Genomic DNA, 25,593 nt, shown 5'->3' on the forward strand with positions numbered 1-25,593 from the left:
AATATGGCTTCTTTTCATTCATATAAATGTATGATTGGCTATGCTGTAACTGATAATTCAATAAAAATGTTTTTTATTAAAAAAGTATACCATGTAGAATGCATAAAAAAGGCTTACCCTCTGAACTTCAGAACTGTTATCTAATATCATTGTTAATGTCATCAGCAGAACCATGTTGTCATCTTGGCTATCAATCCTAAGCAGAAGAATGCTAATGGGAATTCCAGGATTAAATAGGAAACACAAGGCCTGAAAACATCAGCTAATGCTTCAAAAGGTATTTGAAGATATGAAGTCCTCAGTGGATATTAGTAATGAAAACAAAAAAAAAAACAGCTGGTTAACATTAATTGTGCCAACATAAACCACTAAAGCTTTTATTTTGAAACATGAAGCTAGAACTGAAAAAGTATAGTTGCAAACTTACCATTACAGTAGATGTTCCACTGATAACTGCTGCAGTAGCCTTAGCCATATGGGTTGAATCTTGTTAAGGGCATAACACCCTGCCAGCTTAGGATGCTTCAAAACACCTTCACCATGTCCAAGCTGTTAGTCAGTAAAAGCTAATTAAAAGAAAGTTTTGGGTGCCAAGCCCTATAGAGTTTTCATGTCAATAAAGGGAGGGAGGATGAGTCCTAAAGGGCACTGCTTGGAGCAACAAAAAATAAGTGTCCACATCCTGGAATAAAAAACACACCAAAAACATAAGGAGTATGGAGGAAAGTAGTAGTTACTGCAGCAGTGACCATTTGAACATCTACTGTTATGGTAAGTTTGTTACACATTTGTACAATGTTCATCATATTGATCACTGCTGCAGAAGCCTTAGCTGTATAGGTAGATTTGCCTAGCATAATACATGTGGGAGTTGAAAGAAGAAGGGTCCAAGAGACCGAGGGAATGCTCCTAGCAATGCCTGATCTAGACTTAGAGAAGGAATCAATACTGTAATGCCTTGTAAACATAATTAGAAAGAAACATATAGTTGCTTCTAGACTACTTCTTGAATACAACACTTTCCCAAACCTAGAGATGAAGCAAGGCCCTACTACAGTGGGCCTTGACCCTGCCTGTAACAGTTTTGTTATGGTGAGTATTGTGACGACCATGCCCTGGCCCAGCAATCAAGGAGCCTCAATCCTCACCATTAACACCAGGGAGGTTGTCTCATAGAAAAGAGGAAAGGATAATTAATACACACAGTAAAGGACAATTTCCCTTAAGTGCACACAGAGATCACAGTCAGTCTGGGGCTGGTTGCTCCCTTGCTCACCAGGTCCCCAGTAAGACTCCCCACTGGCACAGCTATAGTGCCCAGATCTCAGCCTAGCTGGGTAAGCTAAAACCTCCAGTACCCTCTCTGTCCAACCAGTGCTTTGTGTCCCTGCCATGTAGCTGACACACGCACACACACACACACACACACACACACACACACACACACGCAAACTTTGAGATAAGTATTTATACAACTTCACAGACACTCCTTGGAAAGGCTGACACAGATTCTCCAGCTGTGTCCCTTTACCCAGACTATACAGTAGTAATTACTGCCACCACCCAACTAATAATATCAGCTACTAAAAGGCCCTTAAAAGGGTGTCCAATTATTACTGTGCAATATTATTATCCAATGGTAATGTGACTATTCAGTCTAGGCTTATTGGAAGGGCTTAGACAGTAAACTCTATAAATATATAATGTACTCTAAAGCATAATTTATCTCTACATAAACCAGCCACAGATTGAAGGTTTTAATGATATTTAATAATAAAGAATTAAAATGCAAGACAAAACTATTACACCACAGAGATATCTAAGTGTTCAGAGATCACACAGAAACTTAAAATAATACAGTAGGACAGGTCTGATATCAAAGAAAAATGCCTAATGAATCTTTACTAGCTTTAACTATTCCTACAAGAAATCACAGTGCTAAAACTTACATGTGAGCATAAGGCAGAGTGCTGATAAGTTGGATATCAAGATCAAAATGCTCTCAGTCTCTTGTGAGAAATAGTATTTAAACATTACTAACAAATATGACTCTAAGGCCCTCCCAAATTACATCATTTTTGACACTTAGGTTTTCCCAGTATTCATATTGCATCATCTTAACACCTAGTCTGTGTTCTCAGGCCACAAACTGCATTATTTAGCAGTCTAACACCTGCTAAGAACTTACAACAATACAAGGTATTTCACATGTATATTCTAACAGAAACTAGAGCAATAAAGCACATTCCACATCTAAATTCTGGTCATAAACTTTATCCTTAAAACAATGGGCATGAAACCTTCATCCAGCCGCAATGGAGCCAAATTCTAACATGCAAGGGTCACAACATGCTTCACTGGGCCAGTAGAGTGCAATGTTGTCACATATTTTGCAGTTGCACATTACACAGTATTCTTTTACAGTAGAAAACATGCCTGTATTTTACACTTATTTACAAATGCCAAAATTATATGTCAAATTCTATTTGACTAGACTGGCAGCCTTCGCCCATCTCTCCCCAATCATCACATCCCCCCCCCCCGAGGAACTCAATCAAGGTTTTCAAGTGCGCCTTGAGAAACACCACTTGAGAGTGTCAGGTCTATCTGGGTGTACCTCACCCCATTCCCTGTCTTGAGATCCCATCTGCATTGGCATTGCTACTCCCACTGCGGTGTTGCACTGACATATCATATACTTACAACCGCAGACTCCATGTTAGCAACTTGGCATTTTGTTGACTAGCTCTTTTTAACCATATTACAGGCTTGTGATCTGTCATCACAGTGAATTTTCTTCCATACAGATAAGGCTGAAGATTTTGTAGTGCCCACACTATGGCTAGACATTCCTTTTCTACCACTGCATAGCATTCCTCCCTGGGTTGGAGCCTATGACTGAGATAAACCATTAGGTGCTCTTCTCCCTCTGAAGAAATCTGGCTAAGTACAGCCCTCACCCACTAGTTTGAAGCATCCACCTGCACAACAAAGTTTTTGCTGTAGTCTGGACTGGCTAACACAGGGGGTCCTCCCAAAGTTTCCTTAAGCTTCTGAAATGCCTGCTCACATGCTGGTGTCCACACTAGCTTATCTGGCCTGTTCTTCCTTGTGAGGTCTGTGAGGGGAGCAGCTATGTTACTATAATTGGGAATGAACTTTCTGTAGAACCCTACTGTCCCTAAGAAAGCCCTCGCCTACTTTTTTGTAACAGGTGCAGGCCATGCCTGAATAGCTTCCACTTTGGCAGGTTCTGGCCTTATCTTACCATTCCCCACTCTATGTCCTAGGTAGGTGATCTCTGCCATACCCACCTGACATTTGCTCGGCTTAATGGTCAACCCTGCCCTCTGTAGTCTACCCAGCACCTCCCTAACATGCTGAAAGTGCTCTTGCCAGGAATGGCTGTAGATAGCAATACCATCCATGCAAGCAAGGGCAAATCCTCCTGCCCCTGCTAAGATATGATTTACCAACCTCTGGAAAGTCACTGGGGCATTCTTCATTCGAAAGGGCATCTTTGTAAACTCATGCAAGCCAAAAGAAGTCACAAGGCTGACTTCTCTCTAGCACTGGGAGTCACGGGCACCTGCCAGTAACCCTTGGTAAGATCAATGGTTGTAAGATACTTAGCCCCACACAGCTGCTCTAGGGCCTCATCTGTGCTAAGCATGGGGTAAGCATTGGCCTCTGTGTGATTATTTAATTTCCTGTAATCCACACAGAACCTGGTGCTGCCATTCTTCTATGGCACCAGTACCACCGGGGAGGCTCATGGACTGTTGGACTCCTGAATCACCCCTAGTTCCAACATCTCCTGTACCTCTTCCCTCAGAGTCTGTTTGACTTTCTCAGGCACCCTATAAGGGGTCTGCCTGATAGGCCTTTGGGGTCCTGTATCCATCTGGTGCTGCACCAGGTGGGTGCTCCCTGGTTTCCCTGTGAACATGCCCCCAAACTCCTGCAACACTGCTCGGATTTCTTGAACCTGGGTAGGAGATAGCTGCTGGGACATTACTACCCCTTCCACTGAGGTGTCAGCCTGAGCCTCACTGAGGAGATCAGTCACAAGATCTCTCTCAGACTTCTCATGCAATCCACTGCAAATGCTCAGCACAAGGGCCACCCTATCATGGAAAGTTGCATCATGTTAACATGGTACAATTTGTGCACCTGCCATCTGCCTAGCACTTCCACCATGTAGCTAACATCACTTAACTTTCTTACCACTTTGTAGGGTCCCTCCCAAGCTGCCTGCAACTTGTTGTGTCTGACAGGAAGGAGAACCATCACCTGCTGCCCTACAGCACACTCTCTAGCTCGAGCATTCCTGTCATACCACACCTTTTTCTGTTTTTGGGCTTCTGCCAGGTTCTCCTGGGCCAGGCCCGTGAGTTCCCTGAGCCTTTCACAACAGACTCCTTGTGAGACTCACACTCACCTTCCCACTCATCTCAAATTAAATCTAGAGGTCCTCTCACCCTATGCCCATACAGCAACTCAAAGAGTGAAAAACCTGTGGATTCCTCGGGAATCTCTCTGTAAGCAAACAACAGATGGGGCAAATATTTGTCCCACTCTCTCTTAAACTGATCTGCAAATGTCTGTAGCATGGGCTTCATTGCAGAGTTTAACCTCTCAACAAGACCATTAGTCTGGGGATGGTAGGGGGTGGTCTTCATGTGCTTCACCCCACAGGACTTCCATAGACAAGCCAGCAGGTCTGACAAAATCAGCACCTCTGTCAGACAGTATTTCCTTTGGGAAACCTACCCTGCTGAAAATCTCTAGCAAAGCATTTGCCTCCTTCTCGGCCTCAATGGAGAACAAAGCCACTGCCTCAGGGTATTGTGTAGCATAATCTACCATCACTAGGATATACTTTTTCCCTGTGGAACTTGGGGTACTCAGAGGACCCAGAATATCCATAGCTACCCTCTGAAATGGCTCCTCAATCACAGGCAAAGGCATCAAAGGAGATCTAACCTTGTCTCCTGCCTTGCCTACCTTTTGGCACTGCTCACAGGTCCTGCAGTACTCTGTTACATCTCTGAAAATTCCAGGCCAATAGAAGTTTTGCATAATATGCCTCTTTGTACGTTTTATGCTCATATGACCTGCGAAGGGAATATCATGGGCTATGGCTAGAAGCACCAGATGGTAAGCTCTAGGCACAACCAACTGCTGTACTCTTTCACATTCTATCCCTCCCTCAGGGGTCCACTCTCTGTACAGTAATCCTTTGTTCCAGTATACAGATTCCCCCTTCCCTTGGGAATCAGGTGCCTCCCTAGCTACCTGCCTCAGGTCTTGCAATTTAGGGTCTGAGAGATGAGCCTGTCTCAAGTCTCTCCTTGTAACCCTTCCCAGCTCCCCTTCCACAGGAAGTCTGGACTTCTCTGAGAGCGGTGCCTCACTGTCAGTCTGGGTACTACTACTCACCTCTACCTTTGCAGTTACCCTGTCCAAGGGAACATCAGTACCCACAAGCAGCTGTGGCTCACATTCAGTCTCACTGCTACAGTGTAGCTCACTCCCTGAAGTAACCACCTCAGCAGTCCTGGCTGCAAGTATGCAGTCTCTCTGGGGCTCCCTCAGCTACCAGACCCACATGCTTGTCTCCTAGCCTTACTGCATGTAACTACATAAGTACATAGTACTGCCTCATCCAAATCCTTCCCTTCCAGGACATCTGCAGGATGTTTTTTCCATACCCCTGTTGTCTCAAGACAACCCACTGTTAGCATTTTGTCTTTCCCACTTACTGGCTCCCTCACCTTTGGTTTTTCACCTTGCCTCCGTGGACATCTGTATGCCACATGGCCCCACTGGTTGCATTCAAAACATTTAACCCTAGATCCTGGATGTGTTCCTGGACTAGTGGCTTCCCCTGCTACTGGTGGATTCTGTTGGGGCAGTCTGTGCTGCCCACCATGGGTTCTTTTAGTCCCATGAGCAGTACTTGGGGTCCCTTTCCTGTGCAGGGCTGCCCTGATTGCTAGGTATAGGTTTCCCTTCTTTGCCAACTCCTCTGAAGTAGCACACTGTCTATCAGCTAACCAGATCCTCATGCCTTCAGGCAAAGTGCTAAGGGCTTGTTCCCTTACCAAAAGGTCTGCCAGCCCTTCAAAAGTGGTGACCTGATATCCACTCACCCAGCAATGAAAATAAGTGCTCAGTTCAGCAACATATTCACATACATTTTTATCTGCCTTGCATCTATGCTCACAAAACTGTTTCCTATACATTTCAGGTGTTAGCTTAAAACATTCCAACAAGTGTCTTTTTACAGCATTATAATCAAAACAGTCAGTGTCATGCATTTTTGCTGAAGAAGTTACAGCTTTACCATGGAGTAAGGGGGTCAGGAACCGTACCTAGAGCCCTTGGTCAACTTCATACTGCTTACATACCTGCTCAAACATATGAATAAAGCTATCAAAATAATCCCACTCTTTAAACTGTGGAAGAAATTTACTGACCTTTTTCTGCTTCTCGGGTCCAGTTACTCCCTTCCCCATTACCTCCATGACTCTGGTGAAGAGTCAGCATTTCCTTCCCACGCTTCCTCTGCCACTCATTTTCCCCAGCTTGTGGACTCCTCATTTTCTCGGCTGCTTCTAGTTCCATACTCCTGGCCTCCAACTCAAGTCTCTTTAGATCCAGCTGGATTTTTAAGTCCACTGCAGAAAGGTTAAACTGTCCATTCTCCGAGGATATTGTATCTAAACTGTCAGTCTGATTGTCCTCCAGGCTGCTATTTTCTGATGCAGCTGTAACCAAGGCTGCAATCAGGTCTGCTTTAGTCAGGTTTCCATGCACTAGTCCCCTAGCCTGGCACATCTCCGCCAGCTGGCTCCTTGTCAGCTTTCCATACTCTTCTGCTGACATGCTGCCTGCTCACCCTGAATAACACTAAGCTAACAAAATAAATAAAACTATTGTGATCTGAACTCTGAGTATATACTGCGTGGCTTTTTTAGAGTACAAAACACGTTTAGAGATCACTGTACATAAGCTACAGGAATTCACTCTACCCACACCACTACGAGCCAATTAGTATGTGAAATAGATCCCACCACTGCCATACACTTGTGATGACCATGCCCTGGCCCAGCAATCAAGGAGCCTCAATCTTCAACACTAACACCAGGGAGGTCATCTCATAGAAGAGAGGAAAGGATAACTAATACACACAGTAAAGTACAATTTTCCTTAAGTGCACACAGAGATCACAGTCAGTCTGGGGCTGGTTGTTCCCTTGCTCACCAAGTCCCCAATATGACTCCCCACTGGCACAGCTATAGGGTCCAGGTCTCAGCTTAGCTGGGCGAGCTAAAACCTCCAGTACCCTCTCTGTCAAACCAGTGCTTGGTGTCCCTGCCAAGTAGCTGACACACCACACACACACACACACACACACACACACACACACACACACACACACACACACACACTTTGAGATAAGTACTTATACAACTTCACAGACACTCCTGGGAAAGGCTGACACAGATTTGCCAGCTGTACCCCTTTACCCAGACTATATGGTAGTAATTACTGCCACCACCCAACTAATAATATCAGCTACTAAAAGGCCCTTAAAAGGGTGTCCAATTATTACTGTGCAATATTATTATCCAATGGTAATGTGACTATTCAGTCTAGGCTTATTGGAAGGGCTTAGACAGTAAACTCTATAAATGTATAATGTACTCTAAAGCATAATTTATCCCTACATAAACCAGCCACAGGTAGAAGGTTTTAATAATATTTAATAATAAATAATTAAAACACAAGCCAAAACTACTACACTACCGAGATATCTAAGAGTTCAGAGATTTATTTTATTTTATTTATTTTATTTATTTTATTTTACATTTGTTGACCGGGCTAGTTAAATAGCATTTAAACATACAGAGATCATACAGAAACTTAAAATAATACAGTAGGACAGGTCTGATTTCAAAGTAAAATTCCTAATTAATCTTTACTAGCTTTAACTATTCATACAAGAAATCACAGTGCTAAAACTTACATGTGAGCATAAGGCAGAGTGTTGATAAGTTGGATATCAAGATCAAACTGCTCTCAGTCTATTGTGAGAAATAGCATTTAAACATTACTAACAAACATGTCTCTAAGGCCCTTCCAAATTACATCATTTTTGACACTTATGTTTTCCCAGAATTCATATTGCATTATCTTAACACCTGGTCTGAGTTCTCAGGTCACAAACTGCATTATTTAGAAATCTAACACCTGCTAAGAACTTACAACAATACAGGGCATTTCACATGTATATTCTAACAGAAACCAGAGCAATAAAGCACATTCCATATCTAAATTCTGGTCATAAACTTTAGCCTTAAAACAATGGGCATGAAACCTTCATCCAGCCGCACTGAAGCCAAATTCTAGCATGAAATGGTCACAACATGCTTCACTGGGCCAGCAGAGTGCAATGTTGTCAAATATTTTGCAGTTCCATATTTCACAGTATTGTTTTACACTAGAAAACATGCCTGTATTTTACATTTATTTACAAATGCCAGAATTATATATCAAATTCTATTTGACTAGGCTGGCAGCCTTCACCCATCTCTCCCCAATCGTCACAAGTACAACAAAAGATAATAGCCTCAGTCAATAATTTGGAAGTGGTCTGTTTTGACACAGGTTGTCCCTTCTTCTTACCTTCACAAGAAATGAACAATTGATCTTAAAATCTGAAAGATGTAGTTCCGTCAAGATAGTAACTGAGTTGTCTGTAGACATTTAAGGTATGGAGTATCCTTTCTCCTTCATTTTAGGTTTGGGAAAGAAAACAGAGAGATATATATTTTAACTTAAAGTAAAGTTGGATGCTACTTTAGTCATAAAAAAAACATTAGTTCTCAACGAAATTCTGTCTCTGTGGAATATGAGATAACGCTGACTCACCCTATGAGCTTGCAACTCAGATACTCATCTTGCAGAAGTCACAGCAATCAGTAAAACAGTTTTTCATGTTATGACCCTCAAGTCAACCAGATTAGCTGGTTCAAATTTAGCAAGTGTAATCTTTTCTAACACTAGATTAAGATCCTCAGGAAAAGCAACTGGTTTTCTTGGAGTCCTCTTATGCAAATCCCTTTCAAAAACATTTTAACATGAAAAAGCATTGAAACAAGAGGATCTATTGGGAGACAGTGTGAAATGGCCAATAAATAAATGAATCCTGACAGAGGAGTAAGAAAGACTATAACTTATACAAACATCGTAAAATCAGAGAAACACTATCCCTGAATGATTGCTGCTTTTGGCACCAGCTATCAAACCTTTTCTATTTACTAGTATATAATTTTCTAGTAGCAGGCCTTCTTGCCTCCATTAGTACCTGCTGCATGTTCTCAGTAAACAGGTGCCTAAAGAGAATTAAGATAATAATGTCCAGGTAGTCAGATGAAGGTGGCCGGGGTCAGGGTAAGGGAAACTGCAAACAAAACATTAGTCATATTTTCCCAATTAGTCACAATAAATGTTGACATATGAGCCTGACAATTCAAAGTTCTGAAAATCAAAGTTACTGAAGCTTACACTTTTTTTACCTATACTTATCAATAATCTTCCCCATCCTCGTCAGAAAGAGTAGGATTGGAATTAACCAAATATTTAGCAGCAGTAAGATTAAGTAAATCTTTGGCTGCTGTGTCAGGATTGAGAAAATTGTATAAAAACTTAAACAACAGAGGAACTCTACACATTCTGTCTGCCTTTTTAGGGTGCATGCTGACTATCAGGAAAATTGCAGGCAGTGACACACATATCCTCTAAAGCTGATAGAACTGGAGGAATGGGTGAAGGCTCTAGAAATTCCTTTTGTAACAGATCATAGTATTTTCTGAAGGACAGAGAAGCCTCAGTGTTCTCCCACTGAAAGTTCTGTTACATTATGGAAATAATCTCTGAGAAAGAAAAAAAAAACAAGGAGAATCAGAAACTGAGCTCACCTCTGATTCTGAATCACAAAACTGAGGAGAAAACCCTGTGTCTGTCCCATCATCTTTCCTTCAAGATTCAGAATCTTTCATCTCTTCAGGAAAAGAGGTATCCCTATTCTTTTACAAGAGTTCACCTCATAAGAAGGATTAATAGCTTGAATTAAACCATGAGCTTGTCCCAATAAACCACTCCTGCCTAAGGAAATTTCAGGAGGAGTAAATACATGCTTTGTTTTCTGTTTTCTTCTTGGCAGGAAATATGGGGCGAATAGTGTTATCAATGACAGCAGCAGCTCCGCAATGGATGGGCACAACATTTTGACCAAAAAAAAAGCCTCTGTTCATTCTCCGAGGACTGACAACAGTGGCTCTCCCTTGATCACTAAGGAGACCCCAACAGCTGTAAAGGACATGGCTAATCCTTGGTCCAATGTGGCTGTATGTGCTAGACCAGAGAAATCTGTGCAATAGAGTGGTTTGAGGAATAGGCTATGGTGACAACAGAGTCAGCCAGCTATGGCTGAGGCAAATTGCTTGTCTACTGTGGTGGTAAATGCTTCTTGCTTAACTTTTTTCTTTTTGTGGCTAGAAGAAGGAATGACCATTGTACTTGTAGTTTGTTCCATGGTCAATCTGAAAATGGTGCCTCTTTATCACAAAAAAAAAAAAGCAGCAAAAGCAGGTAAAATTTTTAAGTCTTTAAAAGTCACTGTTTTCCCACAAAAACATAGTAAAAAGGATTTTAAAAACAATTTGCCAGCCACAAAAAATAAAATAAGTATACTTTACCCAAAGAAAAATGTTTTCAGTTAAACAACTTTTAAACCCACAGGAAAAAAGTGCACTCCCATTTAAAAGTACAATTGAGTCTCATGACAGCCCATTAAAACACAAACTTCCAGCTTAAAAATAAATTTTCTAAACAGGAAAGTGCAATAAAACAAACAAGATTTTAATGTGGAAGGATTTTCCCCAAAGGGAATTTATCTGCCCAGCAAAGGAATGCTACAAACTGGCCATTGATCCCTTGAAGAGTGAAGAGGAGTACCCTCTCTTCAGCAAGGAAAGCTATGAAGGGCTTGATACACAAACCTATCTTTTTAGTCAGCTTAGCTCAAGTTGACTAATGGTTTGTGTGTACAGAAGGTGCCATGAAGCTTTGGAAGCTGGCTAGCTGTTATATCCTTGGTAGGATATGACCCATATAGCTAAATCTACTGCAGCAGTTATCAATATGATGAATACCTGATATACTAAAAGTCATCCATGTACAATAAGCGTCCACATTACTGGTCTGCTCGATGTACTGCAGGGTATGAAATTTATGTGATTCATCATGAAGAAGTTGAAGCAAATACTAAATAATAATAAAATGTGAGCTGCCTGCCATTAATATTGGGAACACACAAATTACAAGTGAAGAGAAAGAGTTCATAGATCAAAATGAGGACTCCTTACAATCTGCACTAACATTTTAGTATGTGTCTAAATAATGTAATAAAATATATGTATTATTTTTTTCACTAAATATTTTTTTTTTTATTATTTCAAATAAGATGTCTTAAACATTACATGAAATAAAGATAAATAACATATTTACAATTCTAAAACATTACTAACTTCAAACCATTATATAACTATTTACATTGGTGTCTATGCAAATAACATTGAAATTCTATATTATATAAAGTTAGAAACATAAGATGATATATCTTCTTTGATATTTTCAAGTATTTCCAGTACTTTCCTCCAAGAGTAATAGTAAGAAGTAGATCTTTTAGTTCTGTTCTTCACTGTTAATATTTCCACGTGAGCAACTGTTGTTGTTAAAGTCTCAAATTCCTTGAATGTAGGCGAAGCCTCATTTTTCCAGTGTATAGTTATGATTTTACGTGAAATTGCCAATAGTGACCATAGAATTTTAGTGTCTTTTTTTGGTACACAGTTTGGAATAGGAGAGTTGAATAAAATTAAAGACTTTGTTAATTGAAAATTATCATTATAAACAGTCTGAAAAAAATAATTAATGGATTTCCAGTACATATTGAGACATATACATTCATAAAAAACATGCTGCCAATCTGCTTTTATCTTGGTATGGCATCTCCAACATTGATCTTCAATAGAATACATTTTGGCTAACCTATGTGGTGTATAGAAACTTCTATGTAGATATCTCCAAGTGAATAATTGCCAGTATTTTGATAATGTAGAAAATTTGGAAGATTTTAGAATATTACTTTTTTCTTCTTCAACTGGAGGATGGTTGTTTATTAAAGTATAATAATCCCAGTATGATTTTTCATGATAGTTTTTTTAACAATTTTATAGATATTAGACAAATAACCTGTACCCTGATAAGGCTGTTTTGTGATAAGAATAAGGTATTCAATGAGTTTTGGAGCTTCATGTCTAACTGAAGGTTGCATTTGTTCTATTTTATTTATAAGAAAATGCCTTAGATTTTGTAAAAACAGTCAATTGTCTTTATTTATATTATAATTATAAATTATCTGTTCCTTTGTTAGAATTTTCCCTTTCTCTATAAGTTGATGCCAAAAGAGTAATGTTTCTTCTTTAAGTATATTTATTTTAGATATTTGGAATGTATCTAGAATATTTGGTGTAAAAGCTATAGGGAAAATAAGAAAAATCCAAGAATTAATATTTGGTATTTTGTTTATATATGTTCTGAACACTGAAAGTGTAGAGCTTACATAGTTTGATGGCAATTTATTAATATTATTTCTTTTCCCTAAAAATAATCTTTTAACATCCATATAAGGGGTGATGGTATTACTGTTAAGTTGTCTTGTATGTGATTATAATTGATTTCTATGTAAATCTGCTCATGGGCTTGTTTCCATATAGGTGTGTATGAATTATTTAACCATAGTGTTATGTTTTTAATAACAGATGAGGTAATATATAAATCAATATCCGGTAAATTAATTCCACCATCTTCCCAATCTGGCAAATGTTTATTTAAGGCTATACGGGGTTTATTTGGAAACCATAGAAAATTTAAAATTAGTTTATTGTATCTTTGAATAATATATTTGGGAGGTGGCAATGAAAAATTTTGTATTAAGTATAATATTTTGGGAAATATGTTTATTTTAATAAGATATAATCTGTCTGCTGTTGAAAAGATATATTTATTCCAGTAACCAATTGTTTGTTCTATTTTGTCTAGTATTTTATTATAGTTAAATATTAGAGAATCTGTTAATTCATTGAGTAGATTTATTCCCAGATATAATAATTTACTTTCTGTTACTATATATTTGGAAAATCTTTTGTTTATATTATTTTTTTTTTTACAATTACAGGGCATAATTTTAGTTTTGTTTTCATTAAATTTTAAGCCGGAAATATTTTGAAATTTATTCATGGAGTTAAATAGAGCATTCAAAGACTCATTTGAATCTGAGAGAGTTAATAGTATGTCATCAGCAAAGAGTTGGATTTTAAGGTTTAACATTTTATTAATACAAATGCCCTTTATGTTATTGTTTGATCTGATTTGATTTGCAAAGGGTTCTATGAGTAATGCAAATAACAATGGTGATAAAGGGCAACCTTGTTTAGTTCCCTTTTTATTGTTATAGGGCCTGATCTATATGATCCCAGTTTAACATATGCAGTAGATTTTTCATATAGTATTTGGATAAGATTATTAAAATTAGAAGGAAAGTTATATTCTTTTAAAACTAGTGAAAGAAAGTTCCAGTTAACCGAATCAAAAGCTTTATTAATATCTAATGAGATTACATTTAAATTTAGGACTTTATGTTTGCTATAATCTATTAATGTTAGTATTCTTTTAATATTATCTGAAGTATTTCTTCCTTTAATAAAACCTGTTTGATCTTTGTGAATTAAGAAAGGAAGAAAGTGTTTGATCCTATCTGCGTATATAGCCATAAACATCTTGTAGTCTATATTGAGTAATGATATTGGCCTATATGAGGAACACTGTTTTCATCTTTATCTGGTTTGATAATTGGGGATATCAATGAATATTTCCAAGAGGGTGGTATATTCAAATCTTTATTGGCTATATCATATACTTTTAATAATAAAGATATGGCTTGATTGGGTATTAATTTATACATTTCTGGTAGCATATTGTCTGGGCCAGGTGCTTTATTTGTCTTGAGCTTTTTAATTTGTGATTTTAATTCTGTCATATTGATTGGTTTGTTTATAATGTCTATTTGTTCTTGTGTTAATTTAATATGAATATTGTTTTCTAAGTATTTTTTATATCCTTAGTAGGTGTATCTTGAGTATTTATGGAATTATCAATGTTAAATTGGAGTCTGAATGCTTCTAAAATATCATTTAGTTCCGTAACTCTTTTGTTAGTATTGGGAATAAATATTTCTTTTATTTGCTTAGATTTAATTATTTTTTGGTTCTATTAGTTAAGTATCTCAGGTGTGCTGAATTAGTAGAGTATGAGTTTATTTTTATCTTTTCTAAGTTAATCATAATCTTATGGTGTAGCAATTCTGTATACTTCTTATTGATTTGTGTAAGTTCTTGAACTTGAGTATCATTACCCTTTTGTATTTCCAGTTTCAATTTATCTGCTTTGTTTTGTAAGTCTAGCATATCTTTATTCCATAACTTCCTTTAATTTATGTACCAGGATAATATCTTCCCATATGTAACTGCTTTTAATGAATCCCAGACATATATTTCTGAAATATCTTCTGTGTAATTTATTTCTAGAAAGTTTTTGATTGTTTCTTCATAAAATTCTTTGAAATCTCTCAATTTTGTGATATAGGAAGGTATCCTAGTAATGGGATTTGAATAAAATGGTGTAAGCTCTATCTCAAAGACTATGGCATTATGATCAGATAAAGGACAATTTATGATTTTGACTTTGTCAATTTTGTTATTAGGTCATTGGCAACATATATTCTATCAATTCTAGAGTTAGTTTTATATCTATGAGAATAAAATGTGAAGATTAGTGAGTCTGGTTCTGCAAATTCATTTATATCTTTTAAATACAATGTATCTATAAATTTTGATAGTGCTTTAGAGATGGGTTGTTTTCTTCTTTTGGATTTAGAATCTGTATCTTTTTCATTCATTATACAGTTGAAGTCTCCTGCCAATATCAGGCTACCCTTAGTTAAATTAATTATCTCTTCAAAATGCTGTTTAACTGTTTTTAATCCTAGTCCTGGGATCCAATATAGATTTACTAACATATAGATTCTCTTATTTAACTCTATTGAAACTAGACAAAACATACCTGATGTATCTTGATGAGTAGTAATTATTTTAGTTGTTATAGTTGAGTTGCGAAGTAGTATAGCTACTCCTCTTTTTTTGTTTTGTATTGAGAGTTTATTAGTACTGTGTAATTATTAATATTTAAGTTGTTTATATCTCTATCTAATAAGTGTGTCTCTTGTAAAAAGACTATTTGTGGTTTATGTAAGTTTATGTACTTGAATAGGCTTCTCCTTTTATTACTATTATTTAGACCATTAACATTTATGGATAAACATTTCATTTCCTAGTTTTGAGTTTGTTTTATGTGTGAGTTTATGTAAATATTGTTTATTCTTAGTTCCATCTTGGATACAGTATTCAAAAAGTTTTTCTTGTATGATTTTTGCATGTTTCTGAGTGACACCAAAGTGATAGAATAAAAAAAAAAACAAAGAACTTCCAAACTTGTAATTCTTAACCTTAAAACCATTCCCTATTGCTATGAGGTAATATACCTCTTCGTTTGGTTAGTGAATCTAACCAAACAAACTTTCTACCCTCACAAATAATATTTGGATCAGTTTCTCTTATCCTCTTAGTTTTAAATAAAGATAATTGAATAATATATTAAGATAATCTAATCAGCTAAAATATATACATATATTCTTTACTCATCTTATTGTAATTCAATAATACTTACTTCTAAGCAGGTTTCACAAAGGTACAAATATTTAGATTAAGGTAGTATCATTTCAAAATAATTTAGGGTATTAATAAACATCATGTTAAAATCTATAATTGTATATTTCATACATCTGTTGAAAACTATTTACTGACATTACTGTATAATACAGTACCATTGTTGTGCAATTGTTTTAGACTACTCAAGTCCGAAACCAGTGTTTAAATTAATATTTGCAAAGTCATATTGGAATAAAAACATGAATAGTTCTGAAACCACATCATATTTCATGTTTAACATAAACTGAAATGTGATACAATGTATAAGTATATTAATATTTCTTTAGTAGACATTAAATATGTTCCTCTGATTGCATTTTTCAGCTTTTCAATGACAATTCCCATGGCTGGAGACAACAAGATCACAATTTAGACAGCTCCCTTATCCAAGAGACCACTCATAATGTTGTTACCTGATTGAGTGTCTTGTTGCCAACACTTCCATCAACCCTCAGAGGGACCCTGCACAATGAAAACTGACACAGTACAGAGGTAAAACTGCAGTGCACTTGACCACACCCTCAAAGCAAACATCTATGTATATCACACATCAACTCCCACAGCTTAGACTGACACCCAACCAGTGCGTCTATCTGTTGACAACAAGTGCTGGAGATACAATCCTGACCTACTCAACACCAGTAATTCAATCCTATGACTGAACAAAAGTATACTGGAGAACACATCAAAACAATGGAAGCTGCCAAGATTCAAACCACCATGTACGAAAATATTACAGGCCAAAATTCCCAACCCATTTTGCAGCAAAGAGACAAAACGTATTCAAACCATGGGGTAACACCTTTACCACGTCAAAAAGGTGTCCAAGAAGCTTGTTTTTCCTCCAACATCAGAGGACAGCCACGATGATCCATGCACTGCAAGAGTACCATTTTATCCTGGCAATTGCTTCACGACTGTATATAGAAACATTTAATCCAAATCATTAACTGGCACCACAACAATATTTCTCAGAAAAGTTGTTTTACAGCCAATGACCAGACAGAACGCATCATTGAGAGGATACATTTATCAAATGTCAAGTGCCCCAGCCATAATACAAGTGTCTCCTCAAATCAATCCCCAACGAATCTACTGCCCACCAAACTTGCAGACCAATACTGGCATCCTTTCATGCAGTCACATTGAAACACAAAAATACAGGTCCGCTGATCAGGAACAACCAGGCTCTCAACTGCCAGACAACACACCCGTCTGCAGAAAGGTCCAAGAATCATAGTTGCATTGTCAAGCATCCTTGTCCACACTAACAGTAACATGATATACCCGCATACACTAGTATTGTGTCATTCTTGATAATGTAAAAAGCCAGGCAATATTATAAGAAGGGTGAAGCCACAGCCAGGCAACATAACAAGAAGAGCACAGCCGCAGTCACCATTCAGATGAGCAAACGGGAACAGCATGAGCCATCTAAGGATGGATAGCCCGTTGAGTACCTGCCACAATGCATGTCCATAATGCATGGCAACCCAGTAACAAATTAGGGTGTGGGCTAAGCCTCTCCCCCTTCCACTCAAATCAGATCCAACACAATATGTGTGTAGAACACAGATGCTTCGACAAAGCCCAAAGCCACATGGGATATAAACATTGTATAATTGACACACTGGGTCAAATCCACTGTTGTTATGTTACTCATTATAGTTGCCTATACAATCATTGCTTCCACTTTCTCCATCTAGTATACCATACCGCCATCTAAATGTTTGATTTGCCAAATGCACATCCAACCTTCTTGTTGCATCCCACCTACCCACCCGAGGGCATACCTTGGCAGCAGGACATCAGTAGTATTCTGCAGGAGCACCAGCATGGGAAATGGCAAGCCTCCCCAAAACAAACCTGTCAGTTGCTTGACATTTACTAGTTTCTTTAGAGAATTTGTAAAACAGCAGTGATTTTATTTGCTGATGATTAATTTCTGCTTTTTAAACTCTGCTGTATAAAACATAGTAAGGGATAGCTAAAATGTCTGGAAATCTAAACTGATAGAAAGACAAGCAGATATATGTCCTTATCTATCAAGGTGCTAGAAGACATCAGTAGCCATAAACTGAAAGTGCTTCAAAAATAAATATCTGTGTATATTTATATGAACCTTTTATATTATTTATGTTTCCTTAGAAGGAATTTAGGTTTCTGTATCTTTAAATGTGAACCTAGCTTATTTTCTGACTAGACGTCAATTAGAAAGAGTCAGGGATGGCGTACACAAGTAAATGCGACAAGCAATAAGTAACTCAAGTTTCTAGTGATGTTTGTGGCTGTTAAATTGTCTCGAGAACCAAGCGGAGAAAAGGTATGTGTTTTTTCTTTTTTTCTTTTCCCTCCTCTTATTTGGTGACAAACTCATGTAGTGTGCATAAGCACTCTAGTTTACGGAGTAGTGTTCACAACTGTCAAACTTTGCATTTTAAACATGCTATGCCTTATTTCTCTACAAAAGAAAAGACAACAGGATATCTAAGCTAGTCACAAGCATCTTTCAACTCCGGATGTCTGGAGCCACAACACACATGACTTATAGCCTCAAAATATCACTTAAAACATATTTTTCACTGGACTATATCAGTATGTGCATATGGGTCAAAGGCAGAACATCTTTTAAGATTATTTAAAGTAGTCTTATGATACATCCTAACTGAAATACTTCATTTCAAAAGCAACACATTTCTGCCCAGCATTAGCGTTTATCCAAACAGGGACACTTTTAACTTATAAAAAGTAATACTATCAGGGATGTAACTAATAATAAGTTATATAGCAGCCATTACTATACCTATTAAGCAATATAACCATATACTGATTAAAGTATTATAAGTTAATGAAGATTTAATAAAAAGAAGAGAAAAATAAAAACAACAAAACACAAAGAGAGAAAATAAATAAATAAATAAATAAATAAACTATTTGGGAACATTATTATGCATTGATTACTCTGATTAAGAATATGAAAATAATAGATGGATAATAATGAAAAATAGAGTAATGTTTAAATTATGCTTAGTATATTGATGTGATTTGAAATAAATGTATTTACATTTATGCTAATTTTGACATTTAAAATATAATTGAAAACAGTACCTGTTTTGGTGTAACTTGAAGACAGTAAGAACTTTTCTTTTGTTGTTAGTATTATTATTTAGATTTTACAGAATATAACATATGTAAGATTATTTGTCCTTTAGTTTTTTCTTTTGCTCAACAGTTTTCCAATTATTTACTTCAGCATTTCTCTTGTGTACTTATTGTCCAGTCCATAGATTCTTCATGTGTTAGGATGTTGTTGTTGGTAAGGTATTTTATTGCTGAATCTACTGTTTCAACGATTTTTATTCCATTTGGTAGAAAAACTTTCAGTCTTGCTGGAAATAAAAGATGGACTTTCAGTTGCTTTTTCTTCAAGGTTTTTTATTGGTAGAAATTCTTTTCTTTTGAAACCACCTTTGTAGAATAATCATTGTCAAATCTTATTAATGAATCATTGTATTTGATGGGAGAATTTGCCCAAGCATTTCTTAATATAAGATCTTTATCTTGTGTAGAAAAAGTCTCACAATTATAGATCTCGGCTTGTTCTTACCGGAGAAGAAGCATTTCCAGAAGCTGCTAGTGATCTATGCCCGTTCTATACCATATGAAAGAGCTTCAGGTATTTTTGTTACATCTGGTATCCAGGTGGTAAGAAAGTTTATCATATTGTCCCCTTCAGATTTTTCTGGTAGACCATATATTCTAATATTATTTCTTCTTGTTCGGTTTTCCATATCATCAAGTTTTTCTAGTAAATATGTATTCTGTTGAAGTAAGAATTCAGTTTGTTGTTCTTCTACTTGAACTCTAGTGTCAATGTCACTTAATGACTGTTCAATAAGTGATATCTGTCCTTTCTGCTGTGTAAACATTTCTTGAAGCTGTTCCAGTTGTTGTGAGCACTTTTCTTTAAAAGTATCTGTTTTATTGTCCATCTTGTCGATTTTTATTGTAAGTTCCTGTATATTTGTAATGAGAGACTGCAAGTCTTTTTTGAAAGAAGAGTCTTGTGCTGTATTCCTTAGATGACTCATGCTGTAAAGCTGATATTGGTGCTGATTTTCCAGTAATTAATTTGACAGGAATTATTCAAGTTCTGACAATAAAATTTTTCTTATAGATGCTCAGAGTTATTAGAAATAAGTTAGTAATAAAAATTTCTTCAAATTAAATATTATTTTGTAAAATTCCTGTCAGGAATTGTATTGAGGCAAGAGAGCTGAAATGAAGTGCAGCTATCAGTTCAGCATCCTAGCCACGCCCCAAATATATGTATTATTGACTGTGTCAACAGAGAAATTGAGCTAAGAAATCTAGAGGGTAGGGTACACTGAAGCATAACAGGGGTTCTTGTTCATTTTGCCCCTGAATACAGTGCTCCCTCTTCATCAAGTATAAGATGCTTGTGCTTAGAAAATTCAAAGACCTTATAAGTAAGGATATGGCATCCATTTCTAGGGGGATCATAGTTCCACTATACTCAACCCTCATTAGAACAAAAATAGAGTACAATGCACCATTCAGCATGTACCTAACCAGAAATATGCAACAGCTGGAACAGCCATGCCTTCACTAAAAGAATACAAGGTGTAAATAATAAATCCAATGTGGACCACCTCAAAGCCCTGTCCCTGCAGTCAGTCAACTACAGACTACTGATGGGCAATCTATGCCTAACCTACAAGGCATTCTCTGATCCATCCCTGATGGATTTGCTACACATTCACAAAACAAACAATGCTAGAATTACCCAACATAAGGCTCTAAACCTTGTCAGCAACATAAACAAAACATGTTGGTGGGACAGGTATGCATCTTAGCGTTAACCCTTTTCTGGAACAGACTCCCCATTCATGTGAAACCGAGCTCTTCTCTCAGCCCATTCAAATGCAATTTGGACCAATGGATGGGAAATCACAAATTCAACCCTCGTTTGTGGCCTTTATGGACAGGGAGTGTTTGTAGAAGTTCTAAGGCACAGGCATATACTAAAGCATTCCAGCCCATGGATATTGATAATTAGAGAATACAGGGCATGAATGTCTAGGTTTAAGAAGGCTCTAGGACCTTGTAACCTAGTAACCTCCTATGATCCTATGTTCCTATGATACACTGTGATGATAAAGCTTCCTGTAATTCTGTATAGGTACAAAAAAAAACAAGGAGAGACCCTCCATTTTGAGAACTTAGCACAGGTAGTAATTGCACTAAAAACTTGAAAGGAAATGCACATAATAACTCTCCAGTATTGTCTAGTTTGGATTTAAAAGGAAGTTAAATCTTTCTGCCATCAATGCTGTGAAGACTTCATAGATAAGAAATCTAAGGGATTTGGAACCTTCACAGTATTCACTCATGTCTTGCCACAAGCGAGACTTTTCGAAAAACTCCCCAGAACCAGTTCCAATCCCTGACTAACCTGTCTGATGAAGCAGAGACAGAAGCTGAAATGGGCTTACAGACACAGTCCCCCCATAAGTAAAACTAAACACTTGGAGAAGAAGTAGGGCCATGGTGAGTTATCAGTGCTAACAGCAGCAGACTGACTTACTTACACTGACTGGAAATAAGTTTTCATCTGCATGTTCTGTTTATAGAGTAGCTTAATAATGGGTCTTAATTCCATTCTCCACTCTTAAAATAGTGGAATTTAGGCATTCAGTTAAGGGATTGGTCAGCTTAGTACTTAAGAATAATGTTGTAAGGGAGTATTACTCTAAAGTGCCTGTGATGACAGAGTTTGTTTAAATTTCAATTCCTACAGGTTTCAAATAACTAATCATCTTGTGGTGTCAATTGATAACAACACGTGCACGTCATAATAGGATCTAGCTTTGCACATATGTATGGCACTTAAATTTAGTCAACTTGAGGTTGAGGTATACATAGTTTTGCTGCTCCACTTGTTTCTGACTGTTACTGTGTCTTGCTATTTCAGTGGTTAAGCAGTAATAAAATGTAAACATTATTAGTGACTTCCATAATTATTTTTCTTAATTTGTCAGACTGCATCCATGTTTTTGACGCCCTCCTCACTTTCCCAGACCATTTGGTATCCTATTTGGTTGCCTATAAGTGACATCACTAAGTCCAGTCTGGAAATATCACTGGGAAAGGCATATAGTGTTCAGTGAAACTATGAGTAGATGCTTTCTAAGAATACTCTTGCCTGTTCTTAATTTCTAAGTTTCAACATTTAAGATGTATTTCTGGGCTAAAAAGACTATTGATTTATAAATCATTTAAATAGTGGGACCAAATTTGTTAATAGTTGTTTGCCTGCATAAAGAATTGTTTCTTTTTTGTTTTTTTTTTTTGAAAATATTTAACCCATAATTTCTCTCTGCATAATTTGCGGAGTCCCCTAATGCTATGTCTAACAAGTCCCTTGCCAGAACCTGCATACTACATCTGCTGCCCATAATATCAAATACCTTTATTTTGTGTGTGTGTGTGTGTGTGTGTGTGTGTGTGTGTGTGTGTGTGTGTGTGTGTGTGTGTGTGTGTGTGTGTGTATTTGAGTGGGGGAGAAGGGTGAAATTCCGGCACTGGTGTTATAGTTTGTAATGTTATAGTTATTTGCTACTATTGTTCTTCCAGTTGCTGGCATTTCTTTGGAATAGATTACTTTGGACTGATAGGACTCCTAATATTTTGTATGTTCCCAGTTCTACAACCAATGGTGATGATGTGACACTCACTCAGACATTTTGAGAATCTATAGTTAATTACATGCAATGCAAGAGAGATGAAGTCTCCTTTAAAAAGATTTTCTGTGTTATAACATTTCGATAAGGATAATTCTTGGGATTTACCTCAAAATGGAAAGGGTGGCGATCTCACCCTTCACTGCCCACAAATAACAATCAAAGTAGTTTTAGATGGCAATGGAAAGTGGGACGTGTAACTGTGCATACTCCCCATGAGACTATATCTACAAAAAATTCACAGGCCCTAATATAGAGCATCAAGGGATGTTTGGAGAATTTAGAGGTAGATTGGATGAAATGAGAGGAAGGCATCACGCTGGTCTGATTGGTTGGGGGTTCCATGTGTATTTAGATACTTTTCTGGTTAAGGCCCTTCAATCTGCAAAAATATAGATGAAAATTGACTGAAGTGTAGCAGAAATTCTTACTTTTACACTCTTGCTGAAACTGGCATCATGTTGCCTAAATTACACATGGTATGCTGATCCCCTGGGGTGGCTAGCTTTACTAATTGTTTTCTGTTCAGTTTCATTCTGCTCAAATTTATTAATACTGTGTAAGTCACCTCTACAGTTCACTCTGATCACAATGTTCTACTGTTAATTATATAACATAGTAGATAAAAAAGGAGGTGGATAGGCTGGAATACTGACAATTTACTGCTGACGAGGGAAGAAGACAGAGACTTTCTGAAGTCTGAGGTCATTTGGTATTGGAATGAGGACAGAGTATTATTTTGCATTTATGACATATTGTTAGAGACTGGTGAACAGGTCATTTATATTGTTATGTGATGCATAGCCATCTCTTTAAAATGTATTTTTATACGTAGTTTTTTACACTGGTATTAAGTGTCAGACAGACACAGGCTAAATACCACACTTCCTTGAATATGCAACTAAATGCAATATACAACAAACAGCTTATGCTGAGATGAGCGAGAGCTATTTCATTGGAGAATGTAATAGCTACAATATGCATAAGTCATGTGGAAAGAAGAAGTAGAAAGGAGATGGCAACATAAATTCCACCTGCCCAGCAACAGAGACAACAAAAGATAAGAACCTTAGGATATTCAGTTACAGAACTGTATTGATAGCTAGGCAACTCATTTGCATGTCATTTAGTTTATTTCATAGTATGCTGTATTTAATTTGCAGTTTATAAATGTGCAGCTTGTTACTTCTAGTCTGTTAAGTGTACAATATCTTACTTCCTATAACAGCTATGTAGAAATAAAGGATACTTATGGAAATAGCTTTAAGATTATAAATCTTGGCATCAGTAGAACAGCTAAGGTGGGTAGAGAGGGGCAACTGTCCCTGGGCTCTAAGTGTTGGAGTGGAGCAATCAGCTGATTCTGATCTATCTTTAATGCAAAACTGGCTTTTAAAAGATGGTATTGCATCTGCGGTCAAACCTGAGTACTGTAGCACTCCGTGAGAGGTCTAACACATAGCAACTGCTTGCTACAGTTTAAAAGAAAAAAAATATTGCTTTTATTTTCCAACTAAACCTCTGTGCTGGTGGGGTATAAACAGTAGTAAATGTTTGCTAAATTTGTAGCAAGCAGTTTGCTACAGTTTAAAAGAAGACCTTTTTTTTAACTAAAACATGAGCACCATAGCACTGCATGCAGGCAGGGTATAAACTGTAGCAACTTCTTGCTATATTTGTAGCAATCAGTTTGCAATTTAAAAAAGACAGTTTTTTTCCTATAAAAAAATTGTGGAAATTAGACCTAAATGGCTGGGGCAGGAGGGAGGGGAAGGTGTGCCAGTAAAGGGAACAGCCTCTTTTTTTTTTTGCTCTTCAAGGGAAGAGCGGTGGGGGCATGGATCTAACTGTAACAAGATGATTGGCACAATGAAGTGATTGGTTTATTTCAGAAAAAATTGAGGGACATGCATATAACTGTAGTAAAAACAAACACTTCACTGTAATTAGCTAATTGCTAATTACAATGAAGTTTTTTTGGTTTTGTTTTTCATTGTAATGGCACAGGGCACTGGTTGAGTTAGATATGCATCTGTCTGGCATCATCTGAATGTATAAAAGTCTGAAAAGTATTTTTCCATATGATACCTCACTTCTGATATCAGATTATTTCTGTATGCATTGCAAAAGCACTGTTTTATTTTTAAAATTGTGCTGAACACATTAGGATTCTAATAAACTAATATTTTGTTTTATAAGCGGAATCCCATGTGTGTTTTTTCTTATGAAGCAAGCAGTTGACTAATGTCTGATAATATGTGTGTGTGTGTGTGTGTGTGTGTGTGTGTGTGTGTGTGTGTGTGTGTGTGTGTGTGTGTGTGTGTGTGTGTGAATTTGCATCCACTTTCTTTATTTCTTTATCCCTTGTCAACCTAGTTAGTCACAGAAGGCTAATGGCCTCTTTACAGGGGAGACTTGAAGGGGAATTTCTATTAAGGGGAAATTTGGCCAGGACACTGAGGAGCTTTCACTAATCTTTCTGTTCCATTAGCATCTCCTACAATGGGCCATAGGGCAGTTACAGGATAAAATAAGAGGAGAATGGTGCTGTTGCAGAGAATGCATAAAAATATATTGTTTCAGTTATTATTTTGAACAAGGATGGTTTATCGATAAATAATTTGAAAAATAAAACGATAAATAAAGAAGAACCTAAAGAGGAAAATTCAATTTCATTGAGTCAGATGCATGAACAGGAAGTACTGTCAGGGCATAAAAGAAGGTTTCACAGAGATTAGCTGTTTCGGTGGTCAGTATGAGGAAGTACAGATTGTTTGCCACAAGCAAAAAGAAAAGGCAATTTTAAGTTCTTATGTTTATGTGTTGAAAAATAATTTACATGAGCTTACAAATTGCTTGTGTTTTTCTGT

The 25,593-nt window shown here is 37.0% G+C and overlaps 1 long non-coding RNA gene across 2 annotated transcripts in view; it reads left to right on the forward strand.

Moving 5' to 3' along the window:
• Positions 1-25,593, forward strand: part of LOC122806476 — a 452,807-nt gene that overhangs the window by 57,271 nt on the left and 369,943 nt on the right. The window contains exons 2-3 of one of the 2 annotated variants that reach the window (XR_006365512.1): positions 166-277; positions 16,284-16,322. This is a non-coding gene — a long non-coding RNA (uncharacterized LOC122806476). Of the gene's footprint in view, positions 1-165; positions 278-16,283; positions 16,323-25,593 lie in introns of those variants that run through there. The other variant, XR_006365511.1, reaches the window with a different exon arrangement.

This window comes from Protopterus annectens, chromosome 7.part0, assembly GCF_019279795.1.
Source record: "Protopterus annectens isolate FY-2018-M chromosome 7.part0, PAN1.0, whole genome shotgun sequence".
NCBI lineage: Eukaryota > Metazoa > Chordata > Ceratodontiformes > Protopteridae > Protopterus > Protopterus annectens.